Below are 9,476 nucleotides of genomic sequence, written 5' to 3' on the forward strand. Positions count from 1 at the left end.
TTCCCCAAAATGCAATGCATGTGATGTTGATCACGTGTTCACTCCAAGGTTCAAAATATCGATATATCGTATATCGGATTCATATCAGTTTGGCTTGAACATATCGAATGTTGGATATCGGGTGATATATCGAAGGATTGTAGATATATCGAAGAAAATTTATCCAGATTTTTTCCCAATATTCTTTGTAAAAAAGTCTTGTTAGTAAAAGTAAAATATATGGTGTCAATGGTCTAACGTGAAAAACTTAAATTCCTAGTAGTGTACCAGTTTTGAATAGGAGCTAGCCATCAATCCTATTCATTTATGTCCTAAATCCAACGGCTGAAAGTAATGGGATCCGCAACTTACAGTACATGGTTCCTCCATCCAGCATGTTCTAAAATGAATGCCTGATCCTTCTCAAGAGACCTGGGCCATACTGATTCCTCTTGGGCCAACCATGTTGCAGCTAGAGGTTGACAACATGTTGAGCTGAAAAGTTTGGTTTGGGGGGAGAAACGTAAAAATAAATTTAAATTATGTTTTTAATGTTTTTTGTGTATTTAAAAAAATTGCAGTATTCGCTGTTAACAAATTGTGTGGATTGAATTTATCAATTCCGATTTTCTTTACAAGATAATTTATTTCTACACCTATACATCAAGAATTTTTTTGCCTTGAATTTATTAGCAAGTCTAAGTTTTTTTCCTCCTAAAAATCACCCCCATAATGTTAAAATGTGCATTGTTGCGCATACATACTAGAATATAATATTAAAATATATAAAAATAATAAAAAGCGAAAAAGACCAAATAAAACATATGAGAAACCTAGGGTACGTAATAATTAATGGGACGGTCAACTACAGATGGGAACTGCCAAGACTATGATTGTGCTTGGATAGTTGCCTTCAGCAGCCAAGCCAAAAAATTGGTCATTGACCAAAGGGTGGGTGTTTGTTTGATTGCCAGTCAATTATTTTGTTTGCCCGGACGGATGCTACTTTGCCAGTTCAATTTTGCGCCAACACGTTGGCAAGTTGTGGAACTGGTGGAACAAGAGGAATAAAATAAAAGAAGGGGAATTACCAATCACGGATGACGAGCTAATTCGCCGAGTCCAATGCAGTACCTTGGAGTTCATGCAACTGTTTAAAACGAGTAAAAAGAAGCAAGCAGAAGCAAGTGGGCACCGCCGGGTGAAGGATTTCTGAAGATCAATGTGGATGGAGCCTATACGCCGGGCGAGACTTTTGCTGCATGGGGAGCGGTTGTCCGTGACGAGGCGGGAGATGTGCTGCTGGCCCGAGCTGGTAGGAAGGAGCAGATAAATGACCCATTCGGAGCAGAGGTTGTGGCCATGTCTGAGGCAGTGGCCATGGCAGCTGACATTGGCGCCCTCCGTGTCGTCTTCGAGACCGATTTCACAGCTACTGCAGGAAGCACTCGACTTGTCCAAGGTTGACTCGTCCCCATACGCGGCTGTTATCGAGGACATCAAGCTTCAGCTTAAATTGTGGTTCTCTAAGCAATCTATTACTTTCTGTAGACGTGCAGCGAACTCGGTAGCGCATGAACTTGCGAAACTTGGTAGTTTATGTTTGCCAAATGATAGCATTGGTTGGACCAATATTGTACCACCCCATGTGGCTGTTTGTGTGTCGGGTGATTTGCCCGAGCACCGTTAAGTTATAAAGCTTTGCTTTCTCTCAAAAAAAAAAGTTGTGGGCGGCTAAAAGTTCCGTCAATATTTTGGCAAGCCAATGATTTGGTAGGGCAAGCCAATATCTCTTTCTTTGCCCGACCTATGGGTCCCTTACCTACAACGTATGGCTGAGTGGTATGACCAATAAATCGGTCTTGGGAAGCTTTTAAACTACAGTCGAGAGCGGGTTTTTTCTGGTTTTGTTAACCTTCTACAGCCTTTTTTTCTTTGTTTTTCTATTCCAGCTTTTTATTTATCTTTTTCTTTTTTACTTTGAATATTTATTTTTTGATATATTTTTCCTTCTTTTTTGTTTCTTATAATTCTGTCTTATTTTGCTATTTTTTATTTATGTTTCTTTTACATTTTCACGTTTTTTGTTTTAAAAAGTGAACATTTTTTATATGACGTTCACTTAAAAAAGAATTGTGGTACTCCCCATTCATATATATAGGGCCTAATGTGTTTTTTAAGATTGCCTTTGACTATTGATAAGATTAATAGTATATGAGTCATATAATGTAAAATTATATGTCATATTATTGCTCTAACATGTGGTCAAAGTTAGCCTAAAAAAACACATTAGGCCTACATAGATGGATAGAGGGAGTACCAAATTTTACATTGTCATAAATATATTTTTAAACATGAGAATATTTTGTCAAGTGTTATAATTATGTTTTCATATACCGTGACCATTTTTTTAAAAAAGTGCGAATAAATGTTTGCATTTCATGAACTTTTTTAAAACCATCATAAATGTCTTTGAATTGACATGAACAATGTCTTAAACGTGTTAACATTTTTTTAATGTCGTAAACAATGTTTTCTAATGGTACGAACATTTTTGGAAACTAGATGACATTTGGTATAGACGACGAATATTTCAAATTCATATATAAGAATATTCGGTCAAGTAGACACAAAAAATTACTCACACACGATGAACATTTTTTAATTAGACTATGACAATTCAAACACATGATGAACACTTTTTAATACGTTATGAATATTTTCTAATACACGATGAATATTTAATTATATCTTGAATATTTCTAAAACTAAAACAAGTATGAAAAATATATAACAATTGTAATTAAAATAAAATAACAAATTTTTAAATTTTTATTTGAGTCATACAAAATCATACATTTGTTTGGGCAAATATAAAAGCATACCTAGCCTTTTTTTACCGGTTCATATCCAATTCAACCAGATTAGCGGTAACAGGGTGTAGTAGAGGGGGATCCTATTTCACAATGCGTATGATTGGGCCCGCCCAAAATATCTCGTGCCCAAACTAACTGTAACTTTTTAATTTATTATTTTTATACAGTTTTTTCTCAAATTCCTTTACATTTTAAAATTTCGTTTTTATTTAATTTTAAATTTTGTATTTTGTGGACGATTTTCAAATTTTTGAAGATTTTTTAAATAGTGAAATAGTTTGAAAATCTTGAACAAGTTTCCAATTCGTGAATATTTTTTAAAAATTGTGAACATATTTAAAATTCGTGAACAAGTTTGTACAAATTCACAATAATTTCATAAAATTTCGAAAAGTTTCTTGAAACTGACGCACATTTTTATGAAACTCATGAACAATTTTTTTTTGAATCATCAAACATTTTGAAAGGATCAATTTTTTTGATATTTGGGAACAAAAATGGAATCCGAAAACATTTTTTGCCAACATAATTTAGAAAACCATGAGCATTTTATGAATTCATGTATTTTTAGAATTCATAAACATTTCTGAACACACGAACATTTTTTTTTCTGCGGACATTATTTTGTCACATTGTGAATAATTGTTGAATACAGGAGCATTTTCTATAAAATTCACGGACATTGTTTGAATTCACATACAGTCTTTTGAAACTCATGAACAATGTTCACATATATGAAGATTTTCTAAAATTATTAACATTTTTTGAAACCATGAATATTTTATGATTTCTTAAACACTTCACTCAAGATTGACATTTTTTATTTTAGAAACTTTTTGTAATCCCGAATTATTTTAAAGAAGAATAAAAAGCAGAAAAGAAAAAAAAATAAAACGATAAAATGACAAATAAAAAAAGCGCGACCAGTCCTGTAAATGGGCCGGCAAAAGTGGCGCGTTGGTGGAACTGAGGGCTCGGCCTGTCTCCTTTGCTAGCGCGCGCCACGCTAAATCAGAGCTCCTTGTAGTGGACCAACCTATCCCGCACAGCGCAGGCGAGCATCCCATTGGTCTTGTAGTATACAAGACATAGACTCCCCTTGATTAGGGTTTCTCGCGCCGCCGTCGCCATCTGAGAAATTTAGGTCCCCTCGACTCTGACTGTCATCTTGGCTCTAAGAGGTGGGGGGACCTCGGATCTTCAAGATCTCTATGTTCTTTGTCATCGTGTAGTGATCATCATAGTTTTGTGAGAATAAATTTCCTCTCGTTCTTTTGACGGTGCCATGAGGTTAGAGAGTTTTTTGTCCTCTCAGATTTGATGAGTTTATGTTGCTGTGTCAAGCCTTTTTTGTTGGTCTAGTTCTTTGTGGAGGTGAAATCTTTCATCGACAACATGGTGAAGATATAGAGATTCGATAGCCTGCACTTCTAGGGGATCATCCCCGGCCCAAGTACATTTATTGATCAAGGCTTCCCATCTATTTGGATGGGCGACTCAAGGCGCTTTCAAAACCCATTATTAGTAATGTTCGTGCGGGTGAAAGAGTGACAACATCGTTCCTCCAGTCCAATTGCAGCCTTTTTACCGAACTCTTTGGAGTATTTCATCTTTTTTTTTGGGGGGGGGGGTCTTCTTGTCTTTTTTTCGTATTTCCCCCCTTTTTCTCGTGTTCTTTGTGTAAAAAAGGTGTAAAAAAGGGGCGACCGTTTCTAAAAACTGGGTGAACAAATTTCTACATCTTCATGAATTTGTTGAAGAGTGTGAACATTTTTAAATGGTTACGGACACTTTTATAGTCGTGAACATTTGTTTTTAAAATTGCATGAATAATTTTTGAACATACAAAAAAAATGTTAAGCGGTACCATCATTTTTTCAAGTTCATGAATATTTTTATAAATGTGTGAGTATTTTTCTAAGTCTCATGAATATTCTGTTAAAAATGTGTGAACAAATTTTTGAACTGCATGAACATCTTATTGAATTTCTTGTATGGAAAAAAAGACTGGCACGGTTGAAAAAACTTGTTCACGCATTTTAAAAAAAATATTCATGAGACTATGAAAATTTTCACACGTTTATGCAAAATATTCGTGACATTCAAAAACATGCTGGTACCATTTAACAAAATTTTCACACATTTAAAAGTGTTCATGACATTCTTGGAAAAAATCATGCAATGTTAAAAAATGTTCATGACATATAAAAAAGTGTTCGTAATTCTTTGGTCACAAAAATTAATGAAAATTAATAAAGTACATACGTACATACACTTATTTTTTGAGTAATGAACATACGCAATAACAGAGGGTACACTTCACGAGTAAAAAATATGAACACAAATCTAAAGCCCATCTGATTTGCAAAAAAGAGTCTATGCTCCATCTCATTATTTAATACATGGATGCAAATCTATCACTTTTAGTAAGGAAGTGGATTTGTTTTTCTCTTGATGTTTTACAAGTCGTATTTCCTCTCCGCACTATTCCTATTTTTACACACTCCCAAATGAATAGTAATACTTTACTCTACATACGAAATTAGGATACTTGAACCACCACATTTGATGAATTGTCTACTATCTGTCAAAACCATTGAATGTTGTTCACATGGTTCACATTGGAGAATGCTAGCTGGCACCAACAATGATCCTGCACACTCTTTATTTATTTTTCTCTCGGCGCCCAACGGTCTCTTTCCCACGATCTTTTAGGTCTATGAAAAACAGACGAGTGGTCGAAACAGAAGGGCGAGAATTTTTGGAGTTGTGGAATGGAAGACTTGATCTCATATTGTGAGGAAGTGAAACTACTAGAAGATGTCAAGGACAAGGTGGGAGATGGTGCGGAGGAGCCACCAGATCCCATGTGGTTGGATCATGGAGGTCAAACGTGGTGATGATGGGCCATCTATAAGGTATGATGTATACTACCAAAACGTATGCAAAGGTACACCTTGTTCGGTAGGTTTAACACATATTCATGATTTATACATGTTTTATGTTTTTTTCTAGTTTTGTTTGTTTTGCTTGCTTGAGAGATCTGATTTATTTTCCTTGTTGCTTTTGTTTCCTTCTAGTATTTTATTTTTCATGTGTTGAGGGTCAAATTCAGGATGAAGGAAGAGGTCTTGAACTGCCTTTTCTTCGATATGGATATGTATATTTTTCTTACTATGACAAGATCCTTATATATTTTATTTTTATTATATCCATGATCTATGTGCCATTCTACCATGGTATGCATAAGGCACATGAATGGCTTCCGAAGTGTTGGTTGGTTGAGCTCAGAGGAGAGGGAGAGAAGATGGACAAGATGTACAAGGAAGTATTTCATTCCTTCGCGTGCCCCGGTAGAATAATAATATAAAATGGCAATATTAGGATTTACTTAGTTTTGGTGCGGTACTTTCTAAAGAAGATTTACTACTCTATGCTAAGGAAGTAAACATATCCAAATGTGTTACAGATGGACAATGCGAGACAAGCTCCCAAGATAATGTGTATTTCTTGCTATTAGTACATAATTAATTATATATGTTGGTAATGATTTTGCTTTTCAAAGATAATTATCTTCCTTACTTTGTAGATTCTAGCAAAAGTGGAGTTAAACCCATGTGGGCTACTGCAATGATGGGTCAAAGAGCTAATATGCATAAAATCAGAGGGAATAATAAAGAAAGACTTGGTATATAAAAATAAAATAAAAACCTTACATTTTTCATTGTTGATTTTCAAATTGCTGGTCGTGATTAATGATGCCCATCCCACATGACACAGGCGAGCATCCCGTTGGCCACGTAGTAAACAAGACCTAGACGCCCCTACAATGCTTGTTCCACTAGTCGACACAAATGGCTCACCTATTAGTTTTGAGAAGCTTTTGTATACAATATTGCATGGTTTATGGTGCGTCCATGGTCCCACCCCACTCCTCCACTAGAATCCACATCCCCTCCAATGGAAGCATTCATTGATCCACACTCCATTGCTCATCATCTGGATTTCTCTTTTGGACGTCAATTCAAAAGCAAGGTTCGTGATATCTTCTCCACTTTGGTCAACCCCATGTCACCGTCCTATGGATTTCTTTTGGTGGTTTATTTTGTTTTGTAATAATTTGTATTGTTGGTGATTTCGTGAACTATTATCGGTGCTTAGAGTCTAGTATGCATACAACATTATATTATTGTGTTTAATGTTATCCTTTAAGAGCTGCTCCTTTTGGTATATAATCATGCCTCATATGTTCAGAGTTTTTGTACACATCCTCAATATGCTGGCGATTTATTCCCCTCACACTATGATATTCCTAGTATGAGAGACCAAGATATTATCATTCCATTTATCAGTAAGAGTCAATATGGGTTCATCAAAAGCAGAAATATTCGGGACTGTCTAGCTTGGGGATTTGAGTACATTCATATGTGACATAAATCTAAGAACGAGATTGTCATATTTAAGATTGATTTTGAGAAAGCATTTGAAAAGGTAGAATACAATGCCATCTACTTCATGTTGAAACATTTGGGCTTTGGAGATAAATGGCTTAGATGGATAACATGATATTATCTATTGCCACCACTTCTACGATCTTATATGGTATCCCTGGGAAAATAATTAACTATAAAAGAGGGTGAGATAGGGAGACCCTCTCTCACCTCTTCTTTATGTTCTTGTGGCCAAACTTCTACAGATGCTGGTTAATGAATCATGGCACAATGGACATATGAGTTTTTGTATTGACAATCAACATACTATGAGCTATACTATTATCCAATATGCGGATGATACACTTATTATCATGCCTACGGAACAAGAGCAACTATCAAACCTCATGAATGTTCTAAAGAGTTTTTTGGAACTTACCGGTTTGAAAGTCAACTACAACAATTCCTCTTTGCTCCCAATTAATATATATGATGAAAGAGTTGTGTTTCTGGCTAACATACTTGGTCGTAAAAAATATATATGCATTTCAGTTATCTTGGACTCCTATGGGTTCTATTAGACCAAAAGTGGATGATCGGATGCCTATGGTGTCCAGACTTGACAAAAGACTATCTCTGATTACTTCAATGATGCCATACTCTGGTAGGTTGGTGCATCTAGTAATTTATGCACTCCTCATCTTTGTCATGTGTCACATTAGAGTACCTTTTACAATCCTAGACCACTTCCAAAAAATTGGTAGAAGTTTTCTTTGGTATGGAAAAGAAATTAATAAGCATGGAACTTGTCTGGTCGATCAAATGGGAAATATGTATGCCTCCCTAAAAAAGCTGGTGGCCTAGGTGTTTTAGATCTCAGAACGCAAAATAGAGCTCTGCTCTCTAAGTTCTTATACAAGTTTTTCAACCAGCACGATATACCTTTGGTTCAATTGATTTGGAATACATATTGTAATGATGTTGAGGTGCCTAGCCATCCCACTAGATTTGGATCTTTCTGGTGGAGGGATTGTTGTTCTATATCGGAGGATTCCAGAACATGAGCATTTGTAAACCTGCTTCTGAAAACACAGTATAAGTCTGAGTTGATAGGTGGAATGATGAGACTCTTCAGGCAAGATTCGCGCAGTTGTTCTCATATGCCAAAGACATAAACATCACCGTTGATTGCATACATCTATGTCGCTCATGACTTCTAAGATATGCTTCACGTAATAAAGTCATCCATTGTTGTCTAATAAAGCACAATAATGTTAAAGCTTTAAATGGTATGATTTGCAACAACAACAAAGACACTTGGTAGTTCTACTGCCATAGCAATAAATACTCCAACAAAAGAATATATCTGGAACTTATTTGAAATCCTCGCAAGACTCCAAAGCCTTTTCAATGGATATGGAAATCTTACAATTTTCGTAAAAAGAAAATTCTTCTTTTAGCTGTTGTTACAGGACAGGTTAAATACCAGCGATCTCCCGATAAGAAAGAACTTCCACATTGAAACCAATAATTGTGTGTTGTGTGATGATGAGCCTAATGATCACCTTATGCATCTCTTCTTCAATTCTTTTGTGTAATTGTGGTTCTCTTAGTTTTGGCTGGAACACTGACTATGATATTGTAGAGATGCTCATGGAAGGGGAGAGGAGATACTCAATTCAATGTTTCTAAGAATGCCTGATTGCTGGCTGTTGGAGTATTTGTAAGCACAAGAATAGTGTTATTTCTTACAACAAGGTCAAAACTAGGAATATTGCATATCATGCTTCAAATCTCACTTTGATACAATCATCAAGAAGGCCAAGCCTAGCTTAAAGGAAGGGGTGCAATCTTGGTTAGATTATTTGTGAACCATTTGTAACATACCATACCTAATATATAGCCATTTGTACATGTTCCACCAATCTTAATGAAAAAGAATTACAGTAGGGGTTTTCCCTACTGTTGTTGCTCAAAAAATGTAATGGCTCGTTTTGGGAACCTTGTTTACGTTTATGAAAGGTTTTAATTTCAGGGTTTTATATTATTTTTTTTGTGTGTGTGTTTTCTCTAATATTTCTCCATCGGTTTTGTTTTCGGGTTTTTCTTCTTGTTTTTTTATTTATTTATCTTCTCAGTTTTGCATGTTCTTTTTTTGTGAAAAAGGAGGGGATGTTTTTATACTTCATGA

Source organism: Triticum dicoccoides, chromosome 1A (assembly GCF_002162155.2).
Source record: "Triticum dicoccoides isolate Atlit2015 ecotype Zavitan chromosome 1A, WEW_v2.0, whole genome shotgun sequence".
Lineage (NCBI taxonomy): Eukaryota > Viridiplantae > Streptophyta > Magnoliopsida > Poales > Poaceae > Triticum > Triticum dicoccoides.